The following is a 19,008-nucleotide window of genomic DNA, read 5'->3' as shown; positions in this document are numbered from 1 at the left end:
TGGTGGCTGTTGGTCTGTTGTCTCTTTAGACTCTTGTTTTCCAGGACTCTGTGCCCTTAACAGCTTGCTTAGTGAAGCCCACACCTCATTCCTTCCATCTTTGGGAAGACACTTTAGGTCTTTAAACCTTGGGTCAATTGCAGTAGCGATCTTCAGCCATGTGAGATTAGTGCTGTCCTTCCTTTTAGATAGGTCTGAAGTAAAATTATTTTTGAATTTTACTACATAGGCTGGATCATCCTCTGTGGACTCCATAATTTTGAACAAGTGGCACAAGGCTGGCAATACCACTGAGCAGGAGATGTACTGTTCCCTTTCAGTCGGTCACTACGATGTCACGTCGTGACCGACGAATTGGGAACTTGCTTAGAGAGACCAATCTGCTTCGTATACTACTAAAACGCCAATGAACTTGGCATTGAGATATTTGCATAATGCTGGCGCCGCCCCGCCAGGTGCCTTTATAAGCAGCAGGTGCAAATAGGGAAATTAGCTTTTTTTTCGCTTCGAAAGCCGGCTTTATCTGCTACTGAGAAGCTACTTTACTCTGTTGGGATTTGATTGCTGAAGTTGGTTGAACTAGCAGTATCACAGCGGACGCTTCGCTTATTCCACGGCCCTACATCTGTTTATTGTTTTGAGTTTAGTGTGTGCGTTGCCTTCCTGTGCGCTCATCAACTAAGCATCTGAGTGAATTTCCCTAAAAGAGTGATACGAGAGAGCTTTGTGCCTTGTTAAAGGCAGCCACTCTCTCGTATATGCGGAGATCAGCGTCCTTTTCAGGATAGCTTTTCGCCCGTGCGATCTTAGATGCGAGAAGTATAAGGGTTCCAGTGACGGTCACGAGCGCTGTCTTCGTGCTCAGCCATCGAGCACTCCGGGGCTGCGTTCGTGGAGAGTTTCTGTTCTCTCTGTGAGCGCATAACCCTCTTGGATTGCGGAGACGACTGTCGTTTCTACGGGAACGCTGTCCGCGCCTTTGCAGTGCTGACGCCGCCATGGTGCGGCTGTCAAGCGCTCGCAGGGCGCCCTTCGCGTCACTACGCTGAGTAGGACGGAGGGTGCGTCCTCCACCTACCGGCCTTCTCATCCTCAGCCGGTTGAGGCTCCGGTGGAGACTGCAGAGTCGTGTTCTACGATGTCTGCCGAATCCATTGGACCTCCTTCTGGTCCCGTCACTTCTGCAGCATCAGAGGGGTGTCCATTTTTCCTCCGAGGCAGAGTCGTTCCGGAGATGGTGGCCGTGCCCGCGAGCGGCGGAGACGGTAGAGTTGGAAAGGTTAACCCCTCTCCGCCCGAACCGTCCCGCCCACATGATTGGTACTTCGGAGCTGCTCGGGCCTCTCGGTCCTCTCCTCCTGTGCCTTTCTTTCCCGACGGCACGAAGAGCTGACGTGATTTGCGGCCGTCCGGCCGTTCAGCTTCACCCCTCATCTCCCTCACCAACGGAGCCGCTAAGGGCGGGGACCCCTTCAGTGGAGCGGGATGCGTTCCTGGAGGGACCACCCAACCCTTCCCTCCCGTGTTTGTAGACAGTCGTCCGGTTACGGACGCTGCCCATTAGGCATGCCGGAGAGGCGGCTTCGGCCCTGCACGCAATAACGTTGCTGCAGGCTCACAAGGATTTACGAGGGAGCCCGCGACCTTCAGTCGTGCGATGTCCACCACAGTGGTTCAAGATCGCCACCTTTGGCTGTGTCTGGCTGACATGACGGACGCAGACGAGAACAACTTGAATGCTCCTGTCTCACAGACTGGCCTCTTCGGCGAGCCAGGGGAGTCGTACAGCTCCGCTGCGCAGACTGAGGCGATCTCCTAGGTCATGCCCCGGCGGAAGAGAGCTGCCCTTGGTCCACCACGCCGGCTCCTCAGTCTGCCTCTCGCCGTCGGCGTCCTGCGGCGACCACCTCCGTTCCCCTCCTCGGACCCCATCTCGGCAGCGCAGGGGAACCGGTCGTCAGCAGCTCGCCCCGCCCGCTTAGCTGCTTCCCGTGAAATTCGGGAGTTTAAGTGGCCAGTGAAGGGCGACCCGGATTGGCAGAGGATCACTCTTCAGGAGATGGAGCTCCTTCCCCCGATAGAGAGTCGGGTGGAAAATCCTTGGTTTGCATATGTTCCACCGGCTGTTCGGCCGGTACCCACTTAACCACACATAAGAGTGCATTCCTCTTCCCTCTCTAGGTCTCCGGAGGATCGAGAGAGCCGTGAGCGGGTACACACCAGCTCCCCTACCTCTCCTCTATCGCCAGCGGGTGACCTGAGGAGTCCGAGCTCTTCGCTGAGGAGACCGGACCACCAGCACCCTCATCGGAGTCTGCGCTCTCCGTAGAGGAGACCAGACGACCGTTACCCTCAGCGGGCTCAGGTCAGTGTCACACACACATACTGTAGATGTTTATGTTGTCACAGCAGACGCACCGGCAGTCCCACCTGTCTCGCTTCGCTGCCCCACCGCGGGTACTTCGGTAGTGTCGTTATTTCTCCTCGTACGGTGCCTGGGTGCTTGGCTTCAGTTCCCAGCCCGTTTCGTTGGGTTTTACGCACGATCCGCCTCGGTTACGAATCCGGCACACCCCAAAATTCGGGCTTTCGTTTCACTGTAGGGAAAGCGTCCGATGCACATGTACTGCGTGCAAAAATCGATATCCTGTTGGCGAAGGATGTTCGAGCCGGTCCCTCTTACCGAGATGATGATGATAGGGTTTTTCCAGCCTTTATCTCATAGTACCCAAAATACGCGGCGGGTTACGATCGATTTGATTTACGCACCGGCTCTACGAAGGTGTTCTTTTTGGATGATAACGCCGAGGCTCGTATTTCAATGTTCAGATCGGTTTGCAGCCTTAGACCTGTAAGACATGTACTTATGTGTCCATCTCCCCTAGCTTTAGACCGTTTTTTCGCTCTGCGTCGTGGGGTGGGCATATTAATACTAAGTACACCATTCGAGCTGTCTCTCTCTCTCTCCGTGTCTCCATGTGTAGTCACGGCATTGAAATGTCAGAGAGAGAGCGTTGTTCGCATTCTGCTTTTTTCTACGTCGACTTATAATAGCCCGTTCTTGGCAGACGTGCACGAACACAGAGAGTTAATGCTTCGGCATCTCGCTCGTTTAAGTCTTCAGGTCGACTGGGAAAGAGCAACTTTGCCCCGTGCAGAGGATCCTTTTTCTCAGTATGGAAATAAGACTCGATCGACTAATTGGCGTGTTTAACAAGAGCGCGCAACCAGTCAGTTCTGACTTGCCTCGGTTTAATTCGAGGGAAGTACGCGGTCCCTCTGAAACAATTTCAGAAGCTCCTGGACATATGACAGCATGCTGCGGCTGTGACGCCGCCCGAGCTGCTTCATATGAGACCGCTTCAGCATTGGCTTACGATCGAGTCTCGAGGAGAGCGTGGCACCCGACATACACCGTGTAAACATTGCACCTGCGTGTCATTTAAATTTTTCCCTGTGGTAGACCCGGCATTTCCGATAGAAGATATGCCCCTGAGGGGTCTCCTGGCATTCTGTATATTGCAATGCCCTCAGCACGGGATGATCAGCCACGTATGACGGGCTTGCAGTCTCAGGGGTGTGCATAGCACCCCAACTGCCGCGAGCGGTGCGCTGTATATCTGGGACTTGTACGCTCCGCTATGGAGATGCGAGGGAAGGATGTATTAGCCGACGCCAATAACATTGCGACTGTTGCGTTATTTACCGTTAAGGCGGTTTTGCGCTCTCGTCACCTGTCGCATCTCGCTCGTCATCTCCTCCTTTGGAGTCAGAAGCATCTGAGGTCCCTTCGTGCCATTTACATCCCGGGTTCGCTCAATACAGCGGCAGACGCGCTTCCCGAGCTGCGCCCCCGGCGAATGGCGACTCCACCTCCAGACGGTCCAGCTAATTTGGAAGAAGTTCGGTTGTGCGTAGATAGATCTGTTTGCGTCGCCGGACGATACCCACTGTCGCCTATTTTATTCACTAACCGAGGGCAGCCTCGGCGTGGATGCGTTGGCACACAGCTGGCCGCGGGGGGTGCGTAAATACGCATTCCTTCCAGTGAGCTTTATTGCGCAGACACTGTGCAAAGTCAGGCAGGACGAGGAGAGCCTTTTATTAGTCGCCCCGTACTGGATTGGTTTTCAGAGTTAATGCTCCTCGCGACAGCCCCTCCCTGACGATTTCCCCTGAGGAAAGACTTTCTTTCTCAAGGAAGGGGCACATTATGGCACCCGCGCCCCGACCTGTGGGATTTCCATGTATGGTCGTTGAGCGCGCGCAAGGTTTAGGTGATTTATCGCAAGCGGTATCTAACACCATCGACGCGGTTCGAGCACCGTCCACAAGACGGGCTTACGCGCTTAAAGAAACCTTTTTCGTCACCCGGTGCTCTTCGCAACGCGAGGACCCCAGAGAATGCCCATTAACATTGTGCTTTTATATCTTTAACATAGGTTAGATGGTAGGCTGTCCCTCCGCCATTAAAGTTGATATCGCCGCTATTTCTGCTCATCACTCTCTTATCAACGGCAGATCAGTTGGCCAGCATGATTTAATTATTACATTTTAAGAGGCGCTCGCAGGCTAAACCCCTCGCGCCCTCCCTCTTTCCTCCTGAGACCTGTCCATGGTGCTGAAGCCTTCAGGTCTCCCCTTTTGAGCCTTTGCAGTCTACGAGTCTGATGTTTTTTATCAATGAAAACTCTGACCCTGATAGCATTGGCCTCCATGTAGAGAGTAGGGGATTTACATGCATTCTCTGTTGACGATTCGTGCTTTTAGTTTGGTCCTGCTGTCTCACTGAGACCCAGACCAGGCTACGTGCCCAAAGTTCCCACCACTCCCTTCAGAGATAAGGTGGTGAGCTTGCAAGCGCTGCCCCCGGAGGACGAGACCCAACCATGGCTTTGTTGTGCCCCGTACGCGCACTGCGACTCTACGTGGTTCGCACGCAAAACCTCAGGACCTCAGACCAGCTCTTTGTTTGTTATGGTGGCCAGCAGAAAGGGAAAGCTGTCACTAAGCAGAGGATGTCTCATTGGATAGTTGATACTATCACCCTGGCTTATAATCTTCAGGGTATTCCTTGCCCCTTTAAATTGAGAGCGCACTCCACACGGAGTGTTGCCTCATCTTGGGCTTTAGCTCGTGGTTCCTCGCTAACAGACATCTGTAGAGCTGCTGGTTGGGCGACACCTAATACGTTCATTAGATTTTACAGTGTTCGTATCGAGCCTGTATCCTCTCGTGTTCTTTCCTCACCAGGGGGAGCACGGAGAGCAGTCTCGCAGGTCGGCTTGCAGCCTCCAACTGATGCTTCATAACTGTGTCAGTATGGAAGGCCTTCAGAACAAAAATGCGTAATGGTTTGAATTGTTCTTCCTCCGCTGCCTTGGCAGCCTTTGTTGCGGAGCATTGGCTGTCAGCCTTTCACTAGCTGTATCCTCGCAAACCTACGTGTCTGGCTCGGGCTCCACATTGTGTCCCACCGGGTTCCTTTGTGAGTATTTTTCCGTGGGGTTAATCCTACCAGCCCACGTTTCCCTTAGCAGAGCACTGCTTTGCTTACACAGCCACGGCTGTCTTTATTCCTCAACTACGGTTGACTTTCGCCCACCATTAGCCCTTAAGACGGGTGGTGGCTTCCGCAGCGTTCCTATCCCGCTCAGGTAGGGCGCTTCCCAGTCGCTGGCACTTCTGTGGGGTTAAAGGAACATCTAGTGCCCGGCCTTCTGCCTTAAAACCTCATTCTCCTCCTCCTTAAGTGGAACCGGAGGGCTTTACGCAGACACTGGAAGAGGTCAGCCCTCAGTGGCGTTTTGGTAGGGATTCCCAATTCGTCGGTCACGACGTGACGTCGTAGTGACCGACTGAAAGGGAACGTCTCGGTTACGGATGTAACCCTCGTTCCCTGAAGGAGGGAACGGAGACGTCACGTCCCGTCGCCACAGGGCTGCTCCCTGCTGTTTATCGACCGGTCACTTTCTCCCGGCTTTCTCAGCGAAAAGAAGCTAATTTCCCTATTTGCATTTGCTGCTTATAAAGGCACCTGGCGGGGCGGCGCCAGCATTATGCAAATATCTCAATGCCAAGTTCATTGGCGTTTTAGTAGTATACGAAGCAGATTGGTCTCTCTAAGCGAGTTCCCAATTCGTCGGTCACGACGTGACGTCTCCGTTCCCTCCTTCAGGGAACGAGGGTTACATTCGTAACCGAGACGCTCTCCTCCCAGCAGTTCAGTTACATATCTGCAATGGAAAGCACAAGATGTTGCTATTAAATGCAAAGAAACTAATTTTGTGCCAGTGTGTAACATGTACACTTACACTCTCACACTCACTCATTCTCTCTCTCTCTCTCTCTCTCTCTCTCTCTCTCACACACACTCACACACACACACACACACACACACACACACACACACACACACACACACACACACACACACACACATTCTGGTTTCCATGTTTTGTGGGGACATTCCATAGACGTAATGTATTTTATACTGTACAAACTGTATATTCTATTCCCCTTACCTACCCCATTCCCTAACCCCAACCATCACAGAAAACTTTCTACTAACTTAGATTTTCAAGAAACATCATTCTGTTTGATTTATAAGCATGTTTCCTCATGGGGACATCAAAATGTCCCCACGAGGTCACAAAAACACTGGTATTCCTATCTTCAACGTGATAATTACCAGGTACACACACACACACACACACACACACACACACACATCAATATTCCTTCCATCTGTGTTGGAAGCTGAGGTCAAATCTATATGATACTGATTTTATACAGTTATAGCGAAAATTGGCTTTAATTATTTCATATTACAGTTTTTACCAATTACACACGTTTTCAAAACTAAGTCTCCTTTTTTAAAAACTCTACACACAATTCTCAAAACTGCACACACAAAATGCAAATTAGCAAACATCTCCTTCAAAATGCAACACTGCATTCAAAATGCCACAAACACATGTCAGAATGAAGCATTCGCATCAAATAGCAAACACTTCTTTCATAATAATACATTTTTGGATATACCATCTAAACACTGCTGTTCTAAATCTATAGCTCTTTGGTCTTTCATAGGCTTATATCTACATTTCAATACAATGTTCTACAGTGAAAGTAATCTGCTGAGAGGGGTAACAAGTACACTGGAAACGCCAATGCAATGTAGAAACAGAAAATTTTTATTAGTCCAAACATTACTGTTATATACATTAGCATACAACAAAACTATAAACATGTAAACCAAAAGTATATTCTTTACAGTAGAATACAGTAATTGTGTGTGGGGTCCTGTTCCAGGAATTGGCAGGGGGGGGTGCAGATTGACAAAACAGTGACCTTTGACCTATTTATAGGCATATCTATACTACTGTAAAGTAAAGCAGTGATTGGTTAGTGATCAGTTACTGTAAGCATTTAGTGTTTGGACATGTGAGGAGTGTGTCTTTGTGACCTGGTGAATGAGTGTAGCATTTTGATTGGTTGTGTTTGAAAAAAAGAAAGCAAGTGACTTTCTCATAGATCTTTGTGTTTTAGGAAGAGAATTGTGTGTAGTGTTTTGAAAAAAGTGTTTTATGCAATTGAAAACTGAGTCAAAGGCTGAGAAATAGCTTATGGTTTTGATGATTTGGTATGTAGTTTTGCACTTTGAGTGAGAGCTTTCAAAAATCGGGTGACATGAAAAGATTTTGTGTGTAAGCAATCGTAAAAAACTGTAAAACATGAAAATTAAGCCACAATAATGGTTCTGTTAAAAATTATGTTTATTTGTTGTTTATTATATATCATATCTGTCCGTTTATTGTATAATTTTGTGTGGATTTTAAATAATTACTGGGCTGGAAAATAAACAAATCTGGCAACACTGTTCATCATGTTGGCCAAGTCAACATAATAACTTGGTTGCGAGCTAGTGTAATATAGGTAACATACCACTAGTGAAAATCTTGCATTTCCCTGTATCTTGCTGCATGATTACAGTTTTTTTCGATTGCTAAACGACAGTGGGCACAACTGGAGCTACATGTGCAAAACTCTAACTACAGTCTGCACAGCAGCAGTTCATGTGGACCAAACTCTAGTTCATTTTTCATTGCTTGAACACAGTTTTCAAAACTTTACACACTTATCCCATGACTTTAAACACAACCTGCACAACACTGTGGATTTACAGCACTTTGTTCAAATGCTAACACACTGCTGTCAAAACTGTGAACCACACATTCAAAACACAATTGATTTCAGTCTTGTGCCTTTCAAACACTGCTGATTGCAATTTCATATAAATATAAATTCCAATTTCATATATATATATATATATATATATATATATATATATATATATATATATATATATATATATATATATATATATATATATATATATATATATATATATATATATATATATATATATAAATTATGATAGGTATAGCTCAGAAAGACAAATTTAGGAAATGACGGGTTTGTGGAAGCAGAAGGGCTCTCCTGATTTTGCTAAGTGGTTGATGTCCTCAGGGCAACATACCCCAACCTACCCCAAACCCCAACCCTAACCATAACCAAACCCTAAAATCAGAGGGACATGATAAGTAAAAAACAATGGTCCAGAAACAGCTAATCTTGGTTGTAAGCTTAAATTTACGTAAAACAAACTATAATCTTATTTCTGAAATCTGATTGGTTGATTGAAATGTTGTTCCAGGGTTAACATAATGTTTCCCTGAGGACATCAACCACTTGGCAAAATCAGTTTGAGTGAGGGGGCAGGGTGGCAGGTAGTGGCCTGATGCTAGAGAGAGGCAGGATTAGCCCCTCATTTATTTGTTTGAATTACAGTATGTACTTTTAATTTCTACCTTTTTTTCTCATTACTGTAATTCCATAAATTACTACAAACTATTGAAGCAAACTGCTAATTTTCATTTACCTTAAAGAATTGTTCTGTTCTAAAAATGTCAATAAATCATGTGATAAATCAATCAATAAATAAATAATTATTTGAAGAAAACATTACTTTGTATGACGTCACTGAAATTGTTGAAACTGTAAAGATAAAAAGTTAGTATTTTGTGTATTGGTGTTTGATGTTAGTGTTTTTCCTCTCAGTGTGTTGTGAGTGACAGTGTGTGTTATCTCAGTGAGGGTTGTGTTTAGTGTTTGGCTGCACTAAGCTGTTTTGAGTCATGTGTTTAGAGTTGTGTTGGTTGGAGTGAGTTTTGCAGGTGATATGTACAGTTTAGCTCAGGTGACTTTTGGTATTGCAGACTGTAGTTAGAGTTTTGCACATGTAGCTCCAGTTGTGCCCACTGTTGTTTAGCAATCGAAAAAAACTGTAACTTATATGCGACTAAATGAATTTAATTAGCTAATTTTGCTATTAGCCTACTGCACATGATGTGGTGCAACAAAGTTATTTGTTTAATGACCGTCCTATTGCTACCTTATACATTTGAATGTTCCAAACACAACGTATTGTCATTATTATTATTATTATCACTGTGTAAATGTAAGAATTAAATCCATCTCAACTTACCGAGTGGAATATCGCGCAATGGGCCTGCCCTTGGGATCGTCATTCGATGACGTCAGAGTTATTAAATTACAGGATTTTAAATTAATAATCAGACAACCCATAAATTAATCGAAAACAATCGTATTATAGTAAAATGTAAATTTATATCTATATTTATTAAAATCAACGAGCCTCTGATAAAAATGATTTAATACCCAGCATGCATCACGCCTAATCAAAGCACTTACAGATGATCAGAAAACGCTTAAAATACTACTTTTACGCGCCGTGGAGCATTGTTAAACTCACCTCTGATTGTTATTTTACCTGCAGTTGAGAGCTGTTTTAATAAAACTCCCCTCTGAATGTTATTTTACCCGCATTGGAGCGTTGTTAAACTCACCGCTGAACTGAACCTGCAGTTGAATGTTGTTTAACTCACCACAGACCGCCCTGTTGCGTATTTGCGATCAGACTGCGGGGGATTATGAACATTAAAAACCAGTTGAATGGCAAGATTAATATGTTCCCGGTTCCCCTATTTGACTTGCGCTGGCATAGATCATTTATTGTTGCCTAGGCCTGGCAAACTCGATTCCTTTTAAGGATCCGGGTTATTGTGAGTCACTCACTAAAGTGATCCGGGTTGTGTGATTCACTTGAGTCATTTGAGTCAGTATTGCTAAATTGCCAAGGAAACTCAGTACAGACCCACTTGTAACCGGCTGATCCACGCGACTCGAGATTCTCAGAGACGGAAACATTGCAGACTCGCAGACCATGGACATGAGACTCGCTCTACAGATCCCACTAACCGGCTGATTCGCGTGGATCAGCCGGAGCCGGTTAGTGGATCTATAGAGCGACTGAAGTCTCCTCAAAAGCAAATCCATAACAAAAGCCTTTCACTTCTGAAATAACATGCTTATAGGTTTTAGGTTTGGTGTGTATGGTCGACCATTTAAAAAAGAAGCCTAATAACAATAGCATAATAATATAGAGAAAATATAGAAAAGAACTGTCCTGCTTATGTAGCCCCCAGAGTCGGAGAGACAGTTCGCGCAGATCAGCCGGTTACGGATCAGCCGGCGGATCAGCTGGTTACGGATCAGTCGGTTACGGATCAGCCGGTTACGAGTTGAGAGACTCTCGAGTCAGAGCAGATTCGCATGTCTCTCGAGTCCGCATTGTTTCCGGCTCTGAGTGAGAATCTCGGGTCAGTTCGCGGCTCGCGCGGATCCACAGGTCTCTCGAGTTTGCAATGTTTCCGGCTCTGAGTGAGAATCTCGGGTCAATTCGCGGATCCGCAGGTCTCTTGAGTTTGCAATGTTTCCGGCTCTGAGTGAGAATCTCGGGTCAGTTCTCGTGCAGATCAGCCGGTTACGAGTGGATCTGTAGTGCGAGCAAAGTCTCATCAATGATGTTGAAAGAGGTTTGTGTGTGTGGTGGCGCTGTTTATGGTTTTACATTGAATTGTAGTAGGACTCAACTGATCCGGGTTAATGACACTAGAGACTCGCGACTCATGAGTTAATTTAAAGATCCGGGTTAAAGATCCGAGTGAGTCGCGACTCGAACAGGTCTATTGTTGCCTATTCCTATTTATTCTTATTAACTGCAGTCTACGATGCAGGTTCCGGTTGCGATGCGCTGTCCCAAGACGTCAAATTTCAACGCTGTTGAGTTCTAATAGAAGTCTATCGGTGACCCGACACGTTGAAAAACAACGCAAAGGGTATACCCAGGGCGTTAAAAGGTGACGCCAAATCCCTTGACCATGCGTCATACATTTGACGAGTAGGGAGTGAGACTGTGTTGCGTTTACTGCTGGAATTATGTGTAGTTCCACTCTGTGTTCTAATGCCACTGTCAGTTTGGGTAACAGCGGGTTATCTAATGCTTGAATCTCACTGGAGGGGTGCGTTCTATTGCACTGCCATGAGGTAAAAGTCAATAAACCAAAGGCAAAAACCTTTTCAGGTCTGACCGTCTGACCCGCGCCAGTCTGATGCGCGCAAAAAATCCCCAACCACTGTTCTTGTCAATCTTACATCAGTTAAAAGAAACAGTAATATATATTTTAAAAGGGACTCGTGTGGAATCGAGAATAAGTCCGATTCCAATTGTATTCGAGTACGAGTCGAGACCGAGTCAAAATGCTCACGAGTCCATGACAAGACCAAGACCATTAAATATGGTCTCGAGACCGAGTCTCGAGTACTACAATTAACATATTTTGTATTCATATATATGTATTCAAATTATGTGTTTGGAGTGTCATGTGTGTTGCTCGTGTATTCAAAATATGCATTTGTTGCCTCATGTGCATCTTGTCAAAATAAGTGCCTGCTGTTCTGTAATGGGAACTTTCTGTAAGGGTTTGTTGTAGTACGGACCGTTAAGTGGGGACACGGTATGTGATGATGTGAGTTCCGAAGTAAAGTGAGCTTGTGTTTCATGCACGCGCCTGGCTGGTTATTGTATTCAAGCTAACATAACATGGTGTCAGAAGAGAACTGAACCGTAATATAACACATAAAAGGGTAGTTTGGTGAAAAAACTGAATAAAAAGAGAGAGGATGGAGAGAGAAGCGCCAGCACCACCGATGTTAGCTTTGCAGCTAGCTCTGCCCGGCAAATTTGATTTTACCAATACATGTGAGTGGCCAAGATGGATGAAGCGTTTCGAGCGCTACAGGATCGCATCGGGTCTGGATAAACAGCCAGAGGAATACCAGGTGAACACTTTCATGTATGCAGCGGGGGATGATGCCGAGGATATTTTGTATGTGTTGCCGTTGACTGATGCACAAAAGAAGTCATATGCTGCCGTTACGGATGCTTTTAATAAGCACTGCATTAGCAAAAGAAATGTGATTTTTGAACGGCGCGATTCAACAAGCGGAATCAAGAGCCGGGAGAGAGCGTCGAGTCGTTTTTTACAGCGGTACACTCACTCGCTGAGCAGTGTGATTTCGGCGCTCTAAAGGCGGATTTGATAAGAGACCGTATCGTGGTCGGCATACGCGATGCCAAATTATCAGAAAGCTTACAGTTGGACGCAGATTTGACGCTAGAGAAAGCGATAAAGAAAGTGAAACAAAGTGCGGCAGTGAAAAAACAACAGCCTATACTGCGCGGAGCAGACCAGCCAATAGGACACGTTGAGGCTATACACAAGAAGGAAAGGAGATCACAAAAAAACCCTAAAATGAAAACGGAGAAACAGTCATTTGGATGTGGCAGATGTGGAAACATTAAGAATCACCCCTGGAAAGACTGCCCAGCTAGAGATGCTGACTGCAGGAGATGTCACCGTAAAGCAGTGTTTCTCAACCCTGGTCCTCAAGGACCCCCTTCCAGAATGTTTTAGATGTCTCCTTATTTAACACACCTGATTTAAATGATTAGCTTGATAGGGAGACATTCTGGAAGGAGGCTGATGAGTTAGTTCAGGTTTTGCAAAAAAATGTAAGTCAACAATAGGGGTTCATTACATAACAGAGGGGCAGTCAGAAACTGGCCACAATGAGGATTTTGCTTTCCTTGGAGAAGTGTATAATCAGGGAACTGATGGATGGAATGAGCTAATTGTACTGAATGGGGAAAACACAGTTTTCAAATTGGACACGGGGGCTGCTGTTACAGCAATTCCAAGCAGTGACTTCTCCACTAAGAAATATGGAGCGTTAAAGCCACCTGGGAAAGTACTGTTCGGACCAGGAAAACAAAGGCTTGATGTAAAGGGACGGTTTAAAGGGCAACTAAGCATCAAAAATAAAACTACAGAACAGGACATTTATGTAGTTGCTGGTCTGTCTAAGCGGGCTTCCTGCGATTGAAGCTCTCACATTAATACAGCGTCTGCACACTGTACAAGAGCGACAGTAGGACTTTATAGCTAAATACCCCTCCGTGTTCTCAGGCCTAGGCAAATTAAAGGAGCCATACAAAATTGAGTTGGAACCTGCAGCTGTTCCATTTGCTCTATCCTCTCCACGACGTGTGCCCCTGCCAATGAGAGATAAAGTGCGAGTTGAGCTAAAACGCATGGAGGATATGGGAGTGATTTCTAAAGTGCATTAGTGTGCACCCACTGCATGGTGTGCAGGCATGGTGGTGGTGCCTAAGGCCCAAGGAAAGATACGGCTGTGTGTGGACTTGACACACCTAAATAAGTGGGTGCGAAGAGAACGCCACATCCTCCCTGCTGTAGAGCAGACGCTTGCGATGCTGGCAGGTGCTAAAGTATTCACAAAGCTGGACGCCACGTTTGGCTTCTGGCAAATTCCACTGTCAGAGGAAAGCTCACTTTTGACAACATTCATAACCACCATTCTGTATCTCTTCAGCTCCAGAGCACTTTCAACGTCGAATGTCGCAAATGCTAGAAGGTTGTGAAGGAGTTGTGTGTCATGCTGATGACATATTAGTTTATGGTGAAGACATGCAGCAACATAATGAGAGACTGCATCGGGTCCTTAAGAGACTAATGGCGCTTTTCCATTGCATAGTACCCCACGGTTTAGTTTAGTTTGGGTCGGGTCAGCTCACCTCACTTTGGCGTGGTTAGCTTTTCCATCGAGTTTAGTATCACTTCGGAGTGGGAGGGATTATAGGCGTGTCGTTATATTTACGCTGCCTACTGCTGTGACATCATACACGTGAGAGCGTTGTTGTACATTCCCATACATTCATTTATTTCTCAGTCTGCCACAAAATTAAAATTGGCCACCACAAATAGATGTTTGCACATCGCGTTTATAACTACCTCTGTCTCACATGACAGTTTCTGTTCAAACACCCGACCCGTGGCGTCAGTCGACAGTGCTCCGCTGAGCCTCATTCAAGTTGCATTTAAGCATATATAATGCGGACGTGCACGTCGCGAATGTACCGCCACAAACTGCAAGTCTGGAAAAAACTGTTATGGTGTCCCGGATTCTCAACATGCGGATGTTTTTCATCACTAAAAGGGTGTTTGGAAACTTATAGCAGAACACAGATAACAACATGTTTGCTTGAGACAGCGCAAGCTAGCAGTAAGCTAAAGCTAATATTTACATTATAGCGATGACGTGACGATTCTCTCAGACCAATCAGTGATCTACAGTGTTTTCGCGTCACGTTTGGTATCAGCTCGGGTCGCTTGGAACCCCAACCGAAGTGGTACGAAAAAAAGTATCGGGTACTACGTACTGCACCCAATGGAAAAGCTCCCAAACGTAAGCTGACCCGACCCAAACTAAACTAAACCGTGGGGTACTATGCAATGGAAAAGCGCCATAAGAGATGAAGGCCTGACTTTAAATGAGAAGTGTATGTTTGCAACAGACAACATGATCTTCCTGGGACACCGTATTGGGGCAGATGGCGTTGCAAAGTCAGAGCGATCTTGGAGCTGCCTGAACCGACCGGGGTGGAAGGAGTGAGGATAGTGATGGGGATGGCTAATTATTTGAGTAAGTTTTTACCCCACCTTGCATCCTATACCGCCCACTGAAAGAACTGCTCTGTGAAAAAAATGAATGGTGCTGGGGAGCTCCACAAACAGAGGCTTTTCAAAAATTAAAATTAGAACTGAGTTCACAGCGGGTGTTGGCATCATACTCCTCAAAAGCTGAGACATGTGTTTCTGCAGACGCGTCTTCCTTTGGTGTCGGAGGCGTACTGAACCAAAAGCAGACAGATGGAACATGGAAACCAGTGGTGTTCATCTCTCGGGGCCTATCTGAGGCAGAAAAACATTATGCTCAGATAGAAAAGGAGGCCTTAGCAGCGACGTGGGCATGTGAACGGCTGTCATCCTATCTTCTGGGCCTGAAATTTAGATTGGAAACGGATCACAAACCACTGCTCTCACTGCTAAGCACAAAAGCACTAGAGGAACTCCCTTCCCGAATTCTGCGGTTCCGTCTGAGGCTGATGAAGTTCACGTTTGACATAGTGCATGTGCCCGGTAAGCAAATGATAACTGCAGACACATTATCAAGGGCCCCTGTGAAACACACATTTACTGAGGAGGAGAAGGAAAATGAGAGAGATGTTAAGGTGTTTGAGGATTCTGTAATTCAAGCCCTCCCAGCTACAGAAAAAAGGCTGAATACGATAATTGAAAACCAGAAGGCTGATTCTATCTGCGCTAAACTCATCCAATACTGTGAGACTGGGTGGCCTAAGAAACATGCCCTTTCACCAGACCTCTGTCCATACTGGCCTGAAAGAGAAAATCTTACCGTGGCTGGAGAGCTGCTCCTAAGGGGCCAAAGAATTGTGATTCCCCACAGCATGAGGCAAGAAGTCCTCCACAATATACATGAGGGTCACCAGGGAATAGTCAAGTGTCGAGCTAGGGCTCGCCAGGCCGTCTGGTGGCCGGGACTGTCGGTGCACATCAGTCAGCTGGTGGAAAACTGCAGCACATGCTCACAGCACAGGGCTGAGCACAGAGAACCTTTGTTAACCACTTCAGTGCCAGAGAGACCATGGCAGCGGGTGGGCACAGACCTATTTTTCTGGGAAAAAAATACTTACCTTCTGGTTGTAGACTATTTTTCACATTACATAGAAGTAGCGCACCTAAATGTAGCCACAGCCAACACTGTCATTGCGGCTTTAAGAGATGTGTTTGGCCGCCACGGTATCCCCGAGACTGTTATGTCCGATAATGGACCACAATATAGCTGTGCTCTTTTTAAGAACTTTGCCAGTGAATACGGGTTCACACACATTACCAGCAGCCCAGGATTTCCGCAAGCAAACGGGGAAGCAGAGCGCGCAGTGGCTACTGTGAAAGGACTTTGTAAAGGGGGTGGTGAGAAAACTAAAGCGTTGCTGACATATCGGTCTACCCCCTTGGAGAATGGTTATTCTCCAGCACAATGTTTAATGGGTAGACAACTGCGTTCCACCGTCCCGCAGCTTCCTACCTTTCTAACTCCTCGCTGGCCAAATGTTAAGAGATTCAGGGAAACAGACAGGTGGGCAAAAGACAAACAGCAACACAGGTACAACATGTGTTACAAAACACGACCCTTACCGACTTGATGACCTGGACAAAGTGTGTGGCTGAAAAAAGAGAAATCTCAAGGGACTGTCGTTCGCCAGGCCGAAACTCCCAGGTCTTACTTTGTAAATACTGACGGTGGTCTGATCAGGAGAAACCGCACTCACATGCAAGCAGTTCCTTTGCCGCTACCTCAAAACCCTGTAGAAACAACAGTGGAAAACCAGAAACAGTGTGACACTCATATACATGCAACTAGAGATGTGCAGTTGTCCAGAGACACTGACGTGTGTAGATCACCTTATGTGACCAGTTCGGGCCGTGTTTCAAGGCCTCCTGAACGTCTTAATTTGTAAAAGAAAGGAAAAAAAACACAACGAAGGGGAAAGAAAAGGACTAAGGTGTTGGTTGTTTAAAGATGTTCTTGAGAAGCTGTTCAGTTAATTTAATGTAAATGTGAAGGTTCTACAAAGTTATATCCAATATGTTACATTTGAGAATGGGTCCTTACTTAAAAGGGGGAGGTGTTCTGTAATGGGAACTTTCTGTAAGGGTTTGTTGTAGTACGGACCGTTAAGTGGGGACACGGTATGTGATGATGTGAGTTTCGAAGTAAAGTGAGCTTGTGTTTCATGCACGCGCCTGGCTGGTTATTGTATTCAAGCTAACATAACACCTGCTGCACACGCATTTCAGAGTCAGTATTTGTATCTGTATTTGTAACAATCTAAAAATTATTTGTATATAATTATAACTTCAATAATTGTAAATATTTATTAAAAATAATATTACATAATTTTACACAAAAAGACAAAAAACTTGATTCTCATTAATAATAGGCATGTAAAACAAACTTCTCATTTTTAAAGCCACAAACAGCTTATGCCTATGTGCGTTGAACTTGAGAGCACATTGACTGTACATCACCTTTAAGTATATGTGACCCATTCTGTCTAAATAAGTGGGAGATTTTCAGAAAAAATAAATAGCCTATATTAATCCCTCGTCTAGCGATTCAAATACTCTAGTTAACATCTAAAATAATCGTTATTTGTACGTTCTCTGAGAGTAAAATGATAAACCTTATATAGAGTGTTTTCACCGACGTCAGGTTCTGGGCGGTAACCCGGATGCGCGGCCATTGTGGAGGCACTCGGTGTAAAGAACTGAACGGAGTACAATGGAATATTATGCGCTTTGGATACTTTAAGTGAATGTAGACATGTCTAAACAACAGAAAACGCATCCAAGATGCAAAGGCATATAGGGAAGGACTTGGACCACAAGAAAAGGCACGCTATTTCGATAAATTACAATTTATAGGCAGTGCAGATCCCTACGAGCTCCCTCTTCTAGGATCCGTGACGACCCGGCGATTCTTCCTTCAGTTGCATATCCCGATATAAGTTAGTGAACTACCTAGATTTCATGCAGAGCCCATATGTCAATGTCAGCTTTATTTATATAGCAAATTTAAAATAGCCAGTGTCCTACCAAAGTGCTTTACTGTAAAATAAGCACAGTAAAAAATAAAAGCAATAATTGTTTTTATCATTTACTATTAAAAATATTATTATCATTACAATAGAAAATTTGTTATGAGCAATTAAGCACACTGGCATTAAGGCATTGCAGCGCAAATTTTATTTGTGTTTAAGTACATTTTGTGCATACACTAAAGTACATATTAAATAAAGCACAACAAGTAGAAGCATAATTGTTTTATACTTTATGTACTTCAATCATATTTCTAATAAAATACTACTCTTTTTCCTGAGCTTTACCAACCACAAGCGCCGCTCCTCTGATAATTTCTTGCATTCCTTTCCCTGGTTTTTAATAACTTTTGGAAGTCGATAATAATCCAAATGTTTTTTCTCAATATGTACTGTTGGTACCATCTCAAACACGGCAATAATTAACCATTTTCCTTGACGACATTCGGCATATACATCAGTGTCTGCTCTGTTGTAATGCGGAGTGCCTCCAATATGGCGTCTTCCGCTCTGATGACGCGCCGTGAAAACCCTCTATACTATGCTGCCATGTCTGAATTGGTTTCGGTTTAAAAACATGCAAGAATTTGGAAATAAAATGCAGGACTTGCTTGATGTTTAAAGAGTTATTAAGAGAGAAAAGTTGCAACCTGGTCTCATGGGAAATACGTACCTCTGCACACTTTTTTGCAGCGCCACAAATATGTACCAAGGTACGTATTGCTACAGTTTTGAAAAATAAACGTCCACTGGGGTCGCTAAAGAGAAGAACTCCATGTGACATTACATTAGGAGTTGCATTACATTACATCGCGAGATTTAACAACGTTGGTAAGATAAGTCTCTTTAATTTGATATAAAGTTTATAAATCTGGTTAAACGTGTTCAATTCAATCGCTGTTTTATATCTGTCAGTTCTGCTTAGGCTTATTGTATCTCAAAATGATTTTAAATCAGCACATCATAACTAAAGCGAT

At 45.2% G+C, this 19,008-nt stretch overlaps 1 protein-coding gene across 1 annotated transcript in view; it reads right to left on the bottom strand.

Moving 5' to 3' along the window:
- Positions 1–19,008, bottom strand: part of ddhd1b (DDHD domain containing 1b) — a 336,751-nt gene that overhangs the window by 3,128 nt on the left and 314,615 nt on the right. The gene's annotated exons all lie outside the window — the stretch shown is intronic.

The sequence above is a fragment of the Paramisgurnus dabryanus genome, chromosome 12 (assembly GCF_030506205.2).
Source record: "Paramisgurnus dabryanus chromosome 12, PD_genome_1.1, whole genome shotgun sequence".
NCBI classification, from domain to species: domain Eukaryota; kingdom Metazoa; phylum Chordata; class Actinopteri; order Cypriniformes; family Cobitidae; genus Paramisgurnus; species Paramisgurnus dabryanus.
This window is presented reverse-complemented; position numbering and strand designations above follow the sequence as displayed.